The 17,903-nt window shown below is 42.2% G+C and overlaps 1 protein-coding gene across 2 annotated transcripts in view; it reads left to right on the forward strand.

Moving 5' to 3' along the window:
- Positions 1-823: 823 nt before the first annotated feature.
- ptprea (protein tyrosine phosphatase receptor type Ea) overlaps positions 824-17,903 on the forward strand; it is a 132,667-nt gene continuing 115,587 nt past the window's right edge. For both annotated transcript variants that reach the window (XM_083788126.1, XM_083788127.1), the window contains exon 1: positions 824-968. The gene's annotated coding sequence lies outside the window, so the exon portion shown is untranslated. The remainder of the gene's footprint in view (positions 969-17,903) is intronic.

The raw sequence follows: 17,903 nt of genomic DNA on the forward strand, positions 1-17,903 counted from the left end.
CCTAACCTTATTACTAAACGTAACCTCAGTAAAACGCTGCCTAAACCTAACCTTATTCCTAAACGTAACTGAAACAAAACTATGCCTAAACGTTTTAGGCATATTCCTAAACCAACAAACTATTGAAAATGTATGAAGATTATTGTTATTAGTATTTTTATTGACAATTATGATTTTTTTTTTACGGTGATTATCTTAAAAAAATGCAATTAGGTAATAATTGGGACAGGCCTAGTTCTCAGGCTCAATGTTGTGTAGCCTACAGTCAAGTCATCTTCCATGCAGGATGAGGAAGTAGTCTAGGTTCACACTCACAGCCTTGGATCCAAAGTCCAGGATGTAAAAGAAGGAATCATAAAACATAAACATTCTGCTGCTCATTAATCATTAACATCTTCTACCCAAGGATGTTTTACTAGTAACGGGAGTGATCCATCACCATGCATAGTACACCCTCAGCCTTTTACTCTATAACACCATGATAATGATGATGAAATGGAGTCAACAATGTAAATACTGTCAATGTGTGTTGCGTGATTAAATCAGGGAAAAAGAGGACTCCGCTCTGAAAGTATTACAGCAACTTGCTGCATGCATGCTGCCCCCCGTGGGGTGTCATTATTATGTGCACGTGTTGTAATAAACAGTGGCGCCAGGCGGCTCCCTTTCTACACCAGAGAAAAGAGAGAGAGAGCGAGAGGGGCAGAGAGAGAAAGAGGGAGGGGGAGAGAGACTGAGAGAAAGAAACGAACGCAGAGAGAGAGAGAGAGAAAGCTCGACTAAAGCAGAGAGAAAGATAGAGCGACATAGAGAGAGAGAGAGAGAGAGAGGTTCTACTCTCACTGACAGCGCAACGGTCCTAAACACTGAACAGCTCGTTCGTCGGAGCCGTGGTGGTGTGGTGACAGACAGACAGACAAGTAGCATCGCGTCGTTACTGTATGGAATGTTTCCACCGTCACGCCAAGGTGAGTGAGACGTTTTATATGTTGTTGTTGTGTTCTATATATATTCTGACACCTTATTTATCCCCCGGCGAGCAGCCAGCAATGCATGCAGGCGTCAATTTATGATGCGTTTGTTTGTTTGTTTCTGCATGGAATCTATCTGGATCTTTCAGCCAATTAACGCAGAATGCGCACCGGGTGCGTTTATTATTTCTGACTTGTCAACGCAGCAGCTGGTAGCAATAGTAGTATTATTGCTATGATTTAAGACAGTCTTTTCGTTGTTGACTAGTTCATATTTGTATTGTAGGCTATGCATTTGCAATGATAAAGCGTGCCGCATATGATGCCTCATGGCTCAGTCTCCCTCCCTGGCTGTCAACCTCACAGGACTTTTCTGACTGAGTCATATGGGGTTACAATGTTACATGGAGCCAAAAAGCCGACTTTCGTTCTCATTTCTTGTTTTTGTTGTTGCTTTTCCCCTTGTGGCACTGTTATTGTTGCCTGTATCATGGGCAAAATGTCAAGGTCTCTCCTTAACTCTGACAGTGTAGAAATGGAACCTCACAGTATCTAGGCTACAGACCTGTAAAGAAGGGATAATTTTAGACCCGCTAAAAAGAACCTGTCTGCAGTCGAGTCAAACATTTTGCGTTCATTTAATGCCATTGTTATTTGCCAAACATGATTTTGGAATGTTCAAAAGCTGTTCTTACCCCCCCCCCCTCCGTTGCACAACAAACTCCCTGTCATTGTTGTGGGCTGCAGCTTTGTTGTGACTTGTCCAATCCTTCCAAACAGTGTGGCAACATAACCGGCTATAATGATATTGTTGTTGAGTTTAACCCCTGGCTCTGTAAACCAAATAGACTCCATCCTTGTGTCCATTTGGTTGCTTTTGAAACCTGACTGAGTTACAGATAATGATGGAATGATGGATGTATAGTTAAAGAGATTTACTGTGGTTGTCTTTAAAAAAAAAAAAGGTAGACATTCTTGTGGTTGATTTATGGCCAGTGGGGTAAAGTAACTAAGTAGGCGGCCTACATTTAGGCCTACTCATTAACTCAAGTACTTTAAACTTTAGTGGAGTATTTCCAAATTACAATATACTTGATAAATGCGTTAATGCCTGGGACACAGACATAATGCATTTCCAACTTGCATCGTTCCAAATAGGCCAGTGCCCAATGGGCACCGCTGTAGAGGCTCCAACGCCGCGGGCACCGCTCTAGTTCTTCATAATGAGTACTTTTACCTTTTGATACTTTAAGAATATTTAGATGCCAATGAAGTATTTCTACATTGGTTGTGATACTTTTACTCAAGTAAAACATCTGGGCTTCTTTTCTTCCAGCACTGATGACATTCAATGGCTTAGCTGTGCTTTGTTCGTTGCTTTAGGCTGCTCTGCTTTTGTATGTGATTATAAGAAATTAATTTAACGCAATTTCTTAGAAGATTAATTTGTTAAACTGCTATTGATAAAAGCCCTGTTCTATTGTGTTGAATGGAGACATTGGCTTCCTGCTTCAAGTTGTGAACTTGTGAATTAACTTAATTTTACGCTTAATTATGAGTCGATTATTACGAAGCGGAAAAACGTACCCTCCAAAAACAACAGTGTCAAGTCAGTGTCACGTTTTCCTATTTGTCTTAATTTGTCTTAATTGATTCTTAAGTGGGCGTGACGGATTTTGGGGACCATATGTTGTGCTGTTATTTTTGGCTGCTGTATGTAGAAAATGTACACACTATTCACAAACACAGAACAAACTGCCTGTGGGTATAGGAAAGGAAAGGATAATTAACCCATTTTGACCAGGGAACGATTCTACAAATGTCTTCTAAATCCTGACAGTTTTCTGAGAAAAACATGTTTCTATAATGAAAATAAAAAAATGAAAACATGAAAATGTTTGAGAACGACTGATAATATCAGTCATTCTCAAACATTTTCATGTTTTCATTTTTTTAAGGACCCCCAAGATTATCTGTAATTGGCCGCCGAAAATATGTTGTTCCAGGGACCTCCCAGTCCCAGAAGCAAAGATTTGAGTTAAAAACGTTGGCTCTGAAAGAATATATATTCAATGATTTGCACTACATTTTCACAATAAAAAAAATAGCAGACCTACAAGCTCATAGCGTGGCACTCAGTGCCGCGATATGAGCTTGTAGATCTTCTGTTTTTCAATAGCTAAAGTATTACATAATGCATTACATAACAAAAAAAAAGGGGATCCCGCCCAGAATGGGTTAACACGTCCGTCTGTGTAGCTATTTTCCCCCAGAATTCCTTGAAGGATTTGAGGTGTTATCAGCGTTTAATTGGGCTCCTTCCACGTATCTGCAATCCCCAACCATCCCAGGCATCGTTCAATCTGTTGGCCTGCAGTGAGGCAAGTCTTCAGTATTATTGGGGGAAAAACAAGGAGAAAGGACCTGGAATCTGACAAGACAAACACTATAGCCGTGGGCTATAGAGAAATCTCTCTTCCATGCTTGTTTCTTGGCAGCGGTTGGATGTGTGGCAACAGTCAGTTCTTCGTGTTTCTGCAGAGGACTTGTTGCCTCAGAAATGACTTGAACCGTGATTCTCAATGTGATCTAAAATGGACCCATACAGGACTGTATCTCAAATAGAAGCAAATGGACCCTCTAGTCTTATAAGGTCTGTATCTCTGAGAGTATACAAATTGAACCAAATGGACCACGACAGGTCCAATTTGGTTTACAGTGTCGATTGCGGTCCGGGTATACAGTACAGTTTAGTTCAGTGATTCTCAACCGTTTGATTGAAATGCACTACTAGACTAGACCATGGACCCCCACAGTTGATACAATGTCTCATCTCTGGGACCCCAATCTGCGTTGCAAAAATGCTTACCGTATTTAACTCAGAGTGTACCAGTGGAACCAAAAATGGACTCATAAGGGTCCATTTGGTTTCATTTGGTACACTGTCAGAGTTACAGACCCGTAAGGGTCCATTTTGGACCACTGGTGGTCCCTGCGATTCTGACATTGAGATTCGAGAACCACCTCTCTAAATCGGACCTCTTTTTTAGATGCTTTTGCTTTCTACTATTCATCATCCTTCCTGCCGGTCCCAGCCAGGTGCATGGATTGGATATGGATATACAGTAGTACTGAAAGTACACAGACTGTATCGTGGTTATAATTATGTTTAGTTTAGCAAGGCCAAGGTGTGAGAATGAGGAATGTTTGCTGTTTAAATAACACAGCTTACCCACTCTACTCATAATAAGATGTACAAGCTGTTTTAGTGTTTTCTGAGTCACATCTCATTGCCACTGCTGCTGCATGCCCACTACACATTGTTGTGCCAAGCTGACTGTGTCTCTGTGGTGCTTTCCATTTTTTGGTTGTCAGCCATAGTAGCTGAGATCACAAAATTGCAGATTTATGTGCTTGTATAAAAAACACACACTGACACATTAAAAACCCCTTTGCTTTGTGTCGTTGTTTGCACGTGGGAGTTGTGTACAACACGAGCAGATGTGGTGATTGTTGTCAGGAGAACAATGTAATTTACTGGGTAGAGAGAAACTAAGCAGTCGTTCCCAAACAGTGGGTCGGGAACATCGTTTTGTTTATTTCTTTTTTTTTGGGTCACGCATAGCAACGCGTTGTGTGCTTTTAGATCTGCTCTTTTCACTCAGCAAATGTCTCTTATGGGTCTCGACTCGACTCTCGAGCTATGAGATATCTTTTACTTTACTGGAGTATTTCAGTAGTTTTCTCAGAAGCAATTATTGTACTTTTACTCCACTACAGTTATTCGACAACTTTAGTTACTTAGCAGATTTTGATTTAATATTACAAAACATAATCACTTCAGCCCTATATATATGCTTCGGCTATTTGAATATAGCCAATCGACAAGCTCAGTATGCGTCGCCTATCGTTTGTTATTGCTTGTAGATCGGCTATTTTCAACAGATTTTGTTATTCTTTTACTTCAGTAAAATGTGAGTGAGTTATCTTGCGTAAAACAAGTCAGAAGCCCTCCTCCCTTCTCCGACAGCCACTACAGCTCCCCGCCACACATCACCTCTAAAAAAAGAGGGAGAGAAAAAAAGAAAGATTCACACTCATTCATTTTGTTTGTGCTAGTATGGAGGCAGGCAGGGACCCCATGCTGGGCTGTGCCACATTCTAGCCTACTTTGATACTTATTCCTCCTTTGTGGAATGTGCAGAGAGGGAACTGTTTATAGACATGATAGCAGCATGGCAATTAGTGCTTGATAAATATCTGTTGATCGGTAATGAATCCAGCTAGGGCTGCAACTGTCAATTTTTTTATCTATAACCTTTTCGATTAATCACATAATCGATACGTGTGTCGTTTGTTTTATCCCATTTTGACCTGAGATCAGATTCTAAAAAAGTCTTCTACATCCTGACAGTTTTCTGAAAAAGCTATGTTTCTATGTCAGTAGTTTAAAAAAAATAGCAGACCTACAAGCTCGTAGCGCGCCATACGAGATCTGCTATTTTTCAATAGCTAAAGCATAATATAATGCTAACACCAAAATGGGTTATACAAATCGGCTAAAATATTATGGAATACGGATTACAAAAGGATCCTTGCTGTACATGGTGTTAGTGTTTCTCAATAAGATCACTGCAAAATAGCGACAAATTACAACCTCACAATCGATTAGATAAAAATAATAATAACAATTAACATTTTGTTATAGTTCCTTAAATTGATTAGTTCGATTAACTCCAACCATGGGTTGTTGAGTCCCATGCATGTCAGACCTTGGTTTTGATAGAAGAGCTCAACAAACAAAGCAGGCATTTGTATCTCCTACCTGTGGTGTGTTGCCTTAGTGAAACGTTGCTCAAGCACATGATGCTATGTTGCAACTGCAGGCTTGTTTGTGCTTGCGGCTTATTCCATAGCAGCCACGACAGAATGCCTAGCCTAGGGACTCTGTCATCATCAATCATTTGGGAAAACATTCTAAGAAATATGCAGAATATTTTGACATGTTTATTTTTAAACCCTTTTTGTTAAAGCTGGATACGTTGATGAGAACACTTTATTAATGCAGTAGGTCAGTCACCAAAAAATATTACTTACCCCCTTTTTTGTCACATTCCTGAGCGAATAATTTGACTCAAAGTGTCTCCTACTGAGCAGCCAACCAGTCATCGAATTATTGGCCTGTGAATGTGAAATTGTGAAATGTGCATGAATTCAAGGCTTCATGATGTGTGTAATTGAAATTGCATAATACTTTGGGCAAACTACTCTTTTAACTCACAGGGATGTTCTAGGGAGTTTATTGCTTGGCGCGGCGGCTGTTGCAGTTCAAGTGACAAACCTAAAGACGCCAGCAGAAGACCTTTTAATGTATGTACATTGCAGTGCTTCCTGCTTGGGAGACTGTTGTCGTCGTATATAGGACCAGGAAAGCCCCTTCTTCAGCTCTCGTTCACAGAGAGGTGGGAGCTGCTCTGGGGTGAAGGGGAAGGCGTGTCGCCTACCCTCAGAAGAAGAAAGGCCCCGAGGCTGGGAGCTATTAAACACATGGCCACCGTGGGGACACTGGGCTTGCACAGCTGTGCAAACTGTTACCTGCTTGCCCCCTTGTTCCATTCCCCGGTGTCCCTCCCTGCCTGCCTGCAAGGCAGCGCTGCAGCGCACGCCTAGAGGCTCGGACACCAATCTGGTCCATGCTGTACCACAGCCTGTGTGTCTTCACAGTTCACACAGACCTCATATCAGTTTTAATGCTGCTGCTGCTGCTGCAGTGCTGGGGAAGCCAAGAGCAGTGAGTGATGAGTTTCTCTCTGGAACTGAAAACAAACTTAACCCATTTTGTGCGGGAACCCCTTTTGGTGTTCGCATTATGTTATGCTTTAGCTATTGAAAAATAGCAGATCTATGAGCTCATAGCGTGCCACTGAGTGGTGCGCTATGAACTTGTAGGTCTGCTATTTTTGAAAAGTCGTGAAAATGTGGCACTAATCTTTGAATATATATATTTCAGAGTGAATATTTTTAACTAAAATATTGGCTTCTGGGGGGTCCCTGGAACTACATATTTTGAGATGGGGGTCCGTGGCCCAATAGAGATAATTCTGGGGGTCCTTGACATGAAAATGGTTGAGCAACACTGACAGAAACATGGGATTTTCTGAAAAATGTTAGGATTTATAAGCCTTTTTTTTAATCGACCTCAGTTCAAATTGGGTTAAGTAGGACAGTACTGTACTAGGGCAACTATCCATTGTTTTCTCAGGGAATCTTCTATCTATTGATTACTTTTTCAGAATAACCGGCAAGTGTTTTTTTTATATATATATATATATATATATATATATATATTTAATTATTTTATCCCACGATTTTGTAACCCATTTTTCACCCTGTGCCAAAATGCCTAAGCTGTAATCCTGGGCGCTACTCTCCCTCTGCCAAGCTGGGGAGAGCTCCGAACTGAGCCTCCTTCAATGCATGAGGAGTGAGCAGTGGAGGATCGAGCATCGATCGGCCACCGATCGGTGATCGGCCGACATACACTCCAAATGACGCAATTCACCCGACCTGCAGAAACTAGAAATATATTTTTTAATACATCAATGAATCAACGTGAAAATCGATTAGTCTAACTAAATACTTACGCTCTGTTTTGTACTTTGTTGTCCAACAGTCTCGTGTAAAAAGAGCGAGATTGCTCTTCTACAAGTAGCTCATAAAGTGATGTGCTATTATCGCTATTTCTAAAAAGGTTTGGGCGTGAATAATAGTGAACCCCCAAAAAAAAGAATAGAGACTGCAGTGCACACTGGTGAGGCTGAAAAAGCTCTGCTGTATTTTGATTGTGTTGTCAACGTTTTGATCCGTTCAGATCTTCATCAGGACATATCACGCCGATCATCATAAAGGACAGATCACGCCGATCTACAAGCTCACAACACAAAATATTATGAAAGTCTTCTGTGACACTGACACCCTGCTATTCAGTTCTGTAGTACGACAATCCAATCCATACAAGGTGTGATTTAAACGTTGTGTGTGTTCACTACTAGCTAGCTGAGCTCTGAGACTGAGGTCCTTTTCGTTCAGTGTGGAAACAGCTGGGCCGGAGATCAAGGACGTCCCTTTAGTCAGTGGCATCAGACAGAGTTAACCCTAGCCCATTTTGGGTGGGAACCGCTTTTGGTGTTTTAAGCATTATGTTATGCTTTAGCTATTTAAAAACAGCAGATCTGCAAGCTCATAGCGCGGCACCGAGTGCCAGCTTGTAGGTCTGCTATTTTAGAAAAAACGTGAAAATGTGGCGCAAATCTTTGAATATATATTCTTTCAGAGCAAATGTTTTTAACTCTTATATCTTTGCTTCTGGGGGGGGGGTCCCTGGAATGACATGGTTTCAGATGGGGGTCGGCGGCCAAATACAGATAATTCTGGGGGTCCTTGACATTACATATTTAGCACCACTGATGTAGAAACAGAGGTATTTCAGAAAACTGTTTGGATTTAGAAGACATTTTTTTAATTTCTACGTCGGGCCTAAATGGGCTAGTTACCATCTGTTGTCCCAACGTCGAGCCGTTAGATGTTGCTGGCCCTGTGAGGTAGCGGTATGGCCGAGCACATGAGACACGGCAGCACAAAGAGCATATCTGTTGAAGAAAGATCAAAATAGCATTAATCCTATTATTCTAAAGTTAGTGGTTCCCTTCTTCCTCCACTAGCCGTGTTCCTTTCTCTGTGGTTTAGGGTTTAGGGTTTTCTTTTTTTAGTACGAGAACATCTTTCTTGAGGACACAGTGATATTTGATACATGATGTGCTCTCCCTGTACTCTGGGCTCAGTAATACAAAAATAATAATTGGTGCAAAATAATTCAATCGCTATATTAATAACCACTTACAGTACACTATGTCTAAGCCAATGTTCGCCCCTCGGGTTCAAACTCTTAAGGTTTTGGGTCTAGGGTTCAAGTGCTTAACCAATTCTATATTACACCCATATAGCTTGTAGTTTCTAGGGAGTTTCAGAATTGATATTTTAGAAAAAACAAGTTAGTTAAAACAAAATGTTTTTTTGTTTTGTTTTCCTTCAAAAGTCAAAGCTCTACATCTGACTGTAATCAGTGCTGTATAGAGCGAGGCCATGTTCACATTACATTGTAGATAGCCTTTCATAAATTAATGCTTCATACTTAAATTGTCACACGGAAATGGCAAAAACAATAGCAGCTCTACGGTCTCAAAACGTCACATGACGTTTTCAGCTTGTAGATCTGCCATTTTTACTAATTCTGAAAAGTAACACTTTTGGACATAATGTGGTTTCCGCTCGGCAGCGACAATACTATGCTGGTCCCGTATGAGCCTGAGAGTGCAGCCTTAGATCTAGACAGGACTAAAACTTGCCTCATCACCTCACCTGGGCCTGGAGGGGATCTGATCTGGCTTTCATGTGGCCCACGCACCTATAGGCTCTGGAACGGCCTGTATCTGAGGATCTAAGGCTGGCAAAGTCAGTGTCCTCTTTTAAATCACTTCTGAAAACCTACTTTTTAGGACTTTTCAAGTTTTTTATTTGACTCTTTCTGTGGCCATTTCCTTGTATGGGCAGAAATGTTCATGTTTTGTCTTAATTTGTTTAAATGTATGTTGACCTCGTGAACCCTGGTGTAGAACACGGCTGTATTTTATCTTGCTTTTATAGGGCACTTTATTGTAACCCTCGGCGGTTCATCATATGTGACCGCCCGATACTCGATACTGTTGGTTGCTTGGAAGGTCGTAAACTAAACTATAGGGATCAGTCCTTGTTATACACTCTTCATAACTTACTCTGGTGTGATGTAAACGAGCGAGGCCTATGCTGTGGTTTAAGACGAGAGCCCTTTTTGCTTTGCATCCAGCGTTTAGGCAGTCAGCCAATGATGTCATTCCAGCAACAGCTGCCCAGAATATGGGTGTATGTCTCCCCTCGGGCGACACATAGCTCCCCTCTATTGTATTTCTGTCACTCATTACACGAGTGGCGCTCCGCAAAGTACACACCAGGTCGTTCTCAGTTAAGACAAGCTCTGAGAGCTCGACACAATGACCTCCCTAGTCGCCTTATACGAGTCTCGAAGGAGATAAAGAAGGGAGGGAGAAAAATACTTTAAAGTTATACGAGGTTATTATTTGGTGTGTTTAAATTTGATTGAGACACTAAAAAAAACACCCAGTAATGTGACTGTCGCAACGGCTCGTATCCATGTCCAATCATTACGTTATTTTAGTACGTAATGATTGGGACAGCCGCTCCGCATAACGTCGTATCTGTCGGGTGAAAACCTCACTCTAAAACTGTTACTTTTCTGGGTTCAAATAAAAAAAATGGCAAACATAGCAGATCTACAAGCTTGTGGCGCGCTATGAGCTTGTAGATCTGCTATTTTTCAAAAACTAAACATAATGCTAACACCAAAAGGGGTTCCCGCCCAAAATCGGCTAAAACTGTTACTTTTCAGGATTCAAATAAAAAAATGGCAAAAGTAGCAGATCGACAAGCTCATGTCAAGCTTGTAGATCTGCTACTTTTGATGCTTTTGTGTGATGTTGTAGTATGTAGTTTGATCATCAAGTACATTCATTTACTAAAATAATACAAAAACATAGAACAGAGATAAGAGGTTTCTGCCCGACAAGCAACACTATTTCACGCGATGTGTCGATGTGTTTTCACAGATGTGTCACATTATTGAATTGAGACGTGAGGTTTTTAGGCCAAATAAGAACGTGCACGCTGGCCCAATTCAGTGACCTGCTCCCTCCCGGGACTAAAAGCAGGGTGGAGCATTTTTAAAGAGATTAAGTGCTCTAGAATCGAATGCACTCCATGGCCTGATTCACATGGTGGAAGTGAAACTAAGTAAACACTTTGGGATCTGACTTGTCCTCGCTTCAGTTCACTTCTTTTATCTGAATGAATAGAATACCTTGAAAAGTAAACACTAGGGCCTATATCTTGTGTGTGACTACAATGGGCTGCCTACATGGCAATAGCATATAGTTCTTAAACCACTTGAAGGGTGAATGTGGTTAATGACAGCCCCGTTACTGAGTTGGAGGAGCAACAAAGTCGGCTATTTGTCTGCTCCTTGAAGTCTGTGCACGGGCTGTTAATGGTAAACAAATCTGGGATGCGCTCATCATATATGCGCATGCTAAAACGTCTCACCCACACATTTCCTGGATAGCAGGGATGTTTATGATAATAAGTACGCCTCTGTACTGGAAGGAAGGTGGAGATGATGCAAACAATGGAAAAAACCCACACATTAATACCAAACACACTGTTTCTGAGGTAATTTAAGGCAATCGCTTCACAATTAGATTTTTATAGCAAGCGTTGACCTTGGTTTGTTTGTACTCACTTCCAGCCACTATAAACGTGAGCTGGCAAATGGATTCCTGCCTGCTGCTGCAGTTTGGCCTGTGATCAGGTCTTGTCACGTCATGGTGATGTAGACCTTCATATTGTAAAAGTCATTATCTCTCCTCCTTGCTTCCGCCTAGTACCCCTGACTGCAGCTTGCAGATCGGGGCGGAGCTGATGGTGGGAGGAGTTAAACCATCAACCCCTCCCATAAGTACGGAGGCGCGCCGTGTCTGGCGGCCATGAGCCCCGTGAGGCACCGCCGAGCGAGGCGCTAGCCGAGCGAGTCGCCGTGCCGAGCGGTGCGAAGGCCGTCAGACCCGACTCAGCGCCGTCCGAGTTACGAAGCCGATAGGGACAGAATAGTAACTGTAAGTAAGAATAGTAACTGCTGTTTGCTGAAGTTGTTTGACTGCTGCTTCGACTCATGGGGTCAGTGCTAGTAGTACCCGGAAACAGTAGGACGCCCGCGGGGGAACTTTTAAATGGTTCGACCCTGCCCAGAATGGGAGGGGTTGATGGTTTAACTACACCCACAATCACTGTTTAACTCCGCCCACCATCAGCTCCTCCCCGATCTGCAAGCTGCAGTCAGGGGCTTCTCGCTTCCGCAGGCCAGTCAAGGCCATGTAAAGAAGGAAAGGACCCATACATCACTTTCTTGGTCCGGTGAATTCCAGCTGGCACATTTGTTTGTGCTGGCAGGAAAACCGGAGGCCGAATGTTCAATGGAATGCATTGAAGTCGATGAGAGCCGGGTGGACACGCGTATGAATGAATTAAACACTTAGTCTTTGAATGATTGCGAGCTTTGCAGAATAATCAATTCAGGAAAGATAAGACGTATCACACCTTGTACCCTGCCGTTTTTTGGCGTGCACACTATATAACCTTTTTCAGCTATCTAAAGAGCACCACTATATCACCAGAAAGTAGTTTTTTGCCACTACTAGGCATTCCTGCATAACTTCCGTGTTTGATGATGATGTCACGCACATACCCTCTATATAGAGATATATTTCCTTTTTATCCACATGAACCTGAATATGACATAATATATGCAGCATAGGCTATATTCTGCATTTACTTGCCATATATTGGCATAATATGTTAATATATTTAAAATAAAACCATAGCACCAACATTAGCCTTGTCATGTCGCGCACCCCTAAAAGGCGCTCGTGCACCACAAGGGGTGCACGCACCACAGTTTGGGAACCACTGGGTTAAGGTATCAGAAACAAAGTTTGATACCTGTTTTATTTTCTTGATCTGATTATCAGACAAAAGGCAATCATTAAAAAAAAGGATTGCTTATTCTAAAGCTGGACCATAAACTATAGAGCAAAGGAGGAGTCCCATTACGGTTACTCTCTCTCTGTCTGTCGTGTGCTGTACTTTATGGGCTGCAGCGTGATCTACTCTGGGTCTGTCCATCGTTGACATGCACGTCTTGCTATGCGGCGGATGGATCCTAGGATGATTTGTCTATTGCTCAGTAATCATCAGCTTACCGCGAGTTAAATTCTTTATTCTTTATTAATGTTCTTATATGAACACTTATCTCATATTGCGCTGACATCTTCCATTAAAGTCTTCATTCAGTCTATTCTATGGAGTGCTTGGCTCGATGCCAGCCCCCCCCCCCCCCTCCCCGGTCCGTTCTCATAACCTATACGGAAATGAGCTTGATTTATTCTTTTGTCTCATGTTGAAATGCTGAAAGAAATCGATATTGATACTTTTACTTAATAATAATAATTATAATAAAACTTTTGAGTACATTTCCCACCACTGCTAATTGCTAAAGCAGTTGATTGTTCATTGAAGGATATCTGTATGTGTGTGTGTGTGACTGTGAGATACATAACAAGGAGAAAGGTTTGCTTGTGTCACTGTAGAGGCTGTTGTGCAGCCTGTAGGGCTACAGTGACTGATGAATGATTAATGCATGCCTTACTAAAAGCGGTCCATTTCCTATTCATTCATTCAGAGCAGCTAAACGGAGCAGTGTGTACGATCACTCCAGTTTGTTCAATGATATCTCAGTTGTGTGTGTGTTCAGCGCACGATAGTGTGGGATGAATATCCGAGACTAACATGGCCCACTGTAAAAATGCAAAACAATACTGTAATTCATCCATTTCTTTATTTTGTAATCATCAGAGGCACCGAGCCATTTGAAACCACATTAAAAAAACAGAACAATATTGTAGCGGTATAATTTAAATTACTTTTCGTTTTATTCCCACGATGAAGACAAGCTATCTGCAGAGTGGAAAACAAATTGAAATTAATTGATTCATTAAATCTGAACAGCCTTTGGGGAAATGACGGGAGCCGCCGATCTATAACCAATTCACCGTGACCCCGCCCCTCTTTGAAAGCGCTATACCGCCGGCTACCGAGGCTCGTTCCTGTTCGTTCATCCCCCCCCCCCCGTCGGCGTGATCAAAAGGCCCGTTGACGACGGTGTGATGGAACACATTGTACTTCTGTCTGTCGCCTTAAAGATGATAAGGGAGCGCGGTCGCGTCACATACGAAGGTCTTCTTCAAGTCGAGCGCTGTACATTTTTTTTCACTGTTTTGGACGGTTCTCAAGGACCCCCACATTGATAAGTAATTGCCCGCAGACCCCATCTTGAAAGATCTTGTGCCAGGGACCCCCATAAAAAAGGTTAATTTTGAAGTGAAAAATAGGGTTTAGTTCGCCCAAATTATTGATATGATTATGAATTAATGGAGATTTCTTTGTTTTTGCTGCATTCCTAAGCCAATAATTTGATGTCCGGATCAATGATTGAACAATAGTCATCAAATGATTGGCTTAGAAATGCAACAAAAACTAAACAATCTACATGATTTCAAGGCTTCACAGCCTAGAAATCGCTGCCCTCTCTCTCTCTCTCTCTCTCTCTCTCTCTCTCTCTCTCTCTCATTAGCAGGCAACAGTGCAGCACTATCTTTCTCTCTCTGTTTCTGGCACAACAGCGCCACTTTTGCCCCTACTGATACTCATAGTCACACATAGGTTAGGACATTGCTGTTCCTTGAAGTGGTTGCACCACAAGAAAAGTGGTTATACTGAATTGGATGCTATATATAACAATTAAGCTGTGATGGCCCCCTCCCTGGACACCACTCTGAGAACCAGTGGTGTAGAGAGGCAGCCACTGACATTGTCCAAGTGGGAAGCGCTGGGATACTGGGATAGGATACATACCACAGCAGTGTTGAAGCACTGGGATACTGGGATACATACCGCAGCAGTGTTGAAGCACTGGGATACTGGGATACATACCGCAGCAGTGTTCGCCCACGGCCAACGGAAGAGCAGCAGTCAGACATGCCCTGCATCCTGATGGGCCTCAGGACGAGCGCCACTGAAGTGCTTAATGCACGGCTAGAGAGAGAGAGAGGATGCTAATCAGAGCGAGGGAGAGGCCTAGCTGTCCTCTCTGGATAATATATTATGAATGGCCCGGAGGAGGTTGAGGGCCGTGGTGCTGATCTGTGCATCTCGAGATAGAGCCCCTGAAGTACTGGAAAACCTTTAGAAGAAAGACTGAAGAAACCCACCTACTATGTCTCATGCCATCGGATTTCTGTCACAAACAAACGCTCTGGGACTGTGATTTCCTTCCGTTCACTTTGTGTGATGCACAGCTTGTCTTCCTGTGGGAGGGAAATAAAGGGAATACAGGCACACATTGTATACTTATACCTCGTTTCACAAATTCCTCTTCTAAATCCATTTTGAATGTTAGCTGCCGGTCCTGTCATGATTCAAAGCTCATTTTGGCCGTCGTGTCAACAGACTTAGAGAATTACTATGTTTGCTGGCCGAGTAATGCCAGAGACCCAATAGTCCCCTACCTCAGAATCTCCCATTAATCACTTAAGCCCTGTTTCTGTGTATACTGTGTTCACAATGGCATTGCACATCGAATATTGCCAATATACAACACACTGTGAGCTTGTAGATAGGCCATTTTGCTCTCTTTGATGCCATTTTTAAGTGGTTAATCTGTGTTGCACATTATAATTAAACGTTGAATCACACATGCCAGAGTTTTCACATTCTGTCAGTGTTTGCCCTCGGATGACATCTGCTACCCTCTGTCAAAAGCAGCATGTATAGTCATTTCCATCAACAAAGGCATGACATTTAGAATTGTAATTTAGGATAAGGTGTTGCCGTGCCTGTACTATACAGTACAAGGCCAAATAGAGCCTTTTGCCGTGGCAGAACCTGCGTGCGTCATATCTTGTGAAAACATTTGTCGTCCTGACCTTCAACTCTTGAGAACTGTCTCTGTAGAGGCTTGGGAACGTTGTCACTCCACGCACAGCATAGCATTGTATACGTGTATGACAGTTGAACTGAGTAGGCATGTGTACTGCACATAGAGTAATACAAGGATAGAGACTGAACTGGAGCGATAACCCCCGCTATTCATTTCAGTAGAAGTTGCAGGACGCATGGTGTGTGTTTGTTTACAAGTCAGATAGTCGGGCCAGCTGTACCAGTTTACTGATATGTGGCTTATTTCTACCCTATAATGTTTTCAGATACATATTTTAGCGTGATGATTAAGTTGAAACCGAGTAATGCACTGGATGTCTGGATGTTATCTTGAATGGGAATAAAAACTGAGGATTTCTGTAATCAGTAGCAGCTGTGTTGGACAGTGTTGGACGGACGCACAGATATGGGGAAACAATATCCCCTCCTCTCCTCTCCTCTCTCTCATTAGTAGGCAACAGTGCAGCACTAATACTATCTCTTTCTCTCTGTTTCTGGCACAACAGCGCCCCTACTGGTATGGTAGTTCTAGTCATACTGGTGCTCATGAACCAACACATACATAGGCACACACATAGGTGAACACGGACATTGCTGTTCCTTGGAGTGGTTGCACCACTCAAAAATCATTAAGATTTTACATATTGAACTATGACATATTATTGACATATTATTGCTTATAGCAGCTTTAAGTGATAATAATTCAAATAATTGCGATTAGGCGATTATGTAATAATTGTAACAGGACTACACTTAAGTTATCTACAGTTTCACAGTCTGAAACAACCGCCAACACTTTTTATGTGAATTTATGTGAAATTCGCTGCCATTCGCGTTGAATGATGGGACCTTCGGTTCTCATTATTAGTCTGCCTTCATGCCAGCAGTGATGTGATCATGGCGTACTGCTGATATATTCGTACAGCTGTTTGTTCTAGCCCAATTTATAAAATGTCTTCTAAATCCTGACAGTTTTCTGTCAAGATTTGTGACCACGTTTTCACGATTGTTTTTCAAAAAATAGCAGACCTACAAGCTTGTAGCGCACCACTCGGTGGCGCGCTATGATCTTGTAGATCTGCTATTTTTAAATAGCTAAATTATAAAACACCAAAAGGGGTTCCCGCCCAAAATGGGCTAGAGTCAGACTAGAGTGCAGCCAAAGGTTCGATTATTGTATTGGGTTCTTGGAGCTGAAATGAATCCCTACTTGACATATAACTTCACTGTTGTTGGGGAATTAGAAAGTTAGAAAGTTATTATGTTAATACACATTGGTTAAATATTTCAAAGGCAAAGAAAGGTGATATCCACTCCACACACACAGTATAATGCCTTGCTCTCCCGTGCATTATCAACAAACAACAAAAAACGTTTAATACTACTAGTGTGAAGCCAGTGTTGTTTTTGGCATCAAATTTCTATTTTAGTTTAGTCATAGTCTTTGGAATAAAACTTCATTTAGCTTTAGTCATCTAGTTTTAGTTGACTAAATATCATAAATATAAATATCGACTAAATCTACAGTTGATTTAGTCGACTAAAATGTATTTTGGCGGGGCCTTGATGCCGTCGTAATGACTGATTTTACACTTGCTGAAAATAGCCGATCTACAAACTAACAACGCGTCGCAGCGCTGTGAGCTTGTAGATCGGCTATCATAGCTTAGTTGTCTCCACCAGGCCGAAAGGCCTAGGGGGAGAGTATGTTCTGCCCTCCGTCCGTCCGTCCGTCCGTCCGTCCGTCCGTTATCAGCTAATCTCCGGCACCGTTGGCCCGATCCATGCCAACGGTGCCAAATATAACCCTCAACGGCCTGCTATAGCGCCACCAGGAGGCCACAACCTGACCTGCCCTGGTGGAGACCTGTGCCGATGGGCACTTTATCTAGTTTTCATTTTGTTTCCATTTAGTTTTCGTCAGTGGAAAAAGGTAGTCGATGAATTCAACACTGTATGAAACAGGGCTTTGATTTAGATTTCTGCCCGACACAGTGGCGATATTTTGACGATATTCACAAGCCTTGTATTGGCAATAACATCACATACTGTAAAGCCTTTAAAAAAAAAAAAGCATAATAAATTAATGACAGAATCAAAGGATTTATACCCAGAGGAAGGAGCTGTGTGGGTTGAAAACACCCACCTGCTGAACACGGACGGCGCAAAAAGCACAGATTGTGTTTTACCCTTGAGCCACTGCTATGCAGGCCC

The sequence above is a fragment of the Protomyctophum parallelum genome (assembly GCF_964188405.1).
Source record: "Protomyctophum parallelum genome assembly, chromosome: 17".
NCBI lineage: Eukaryota > Metazoa > Chordata > Actinopteri > Myctophiformes > Myctophidae > Protomyctophum > Protomyctophum parallelum.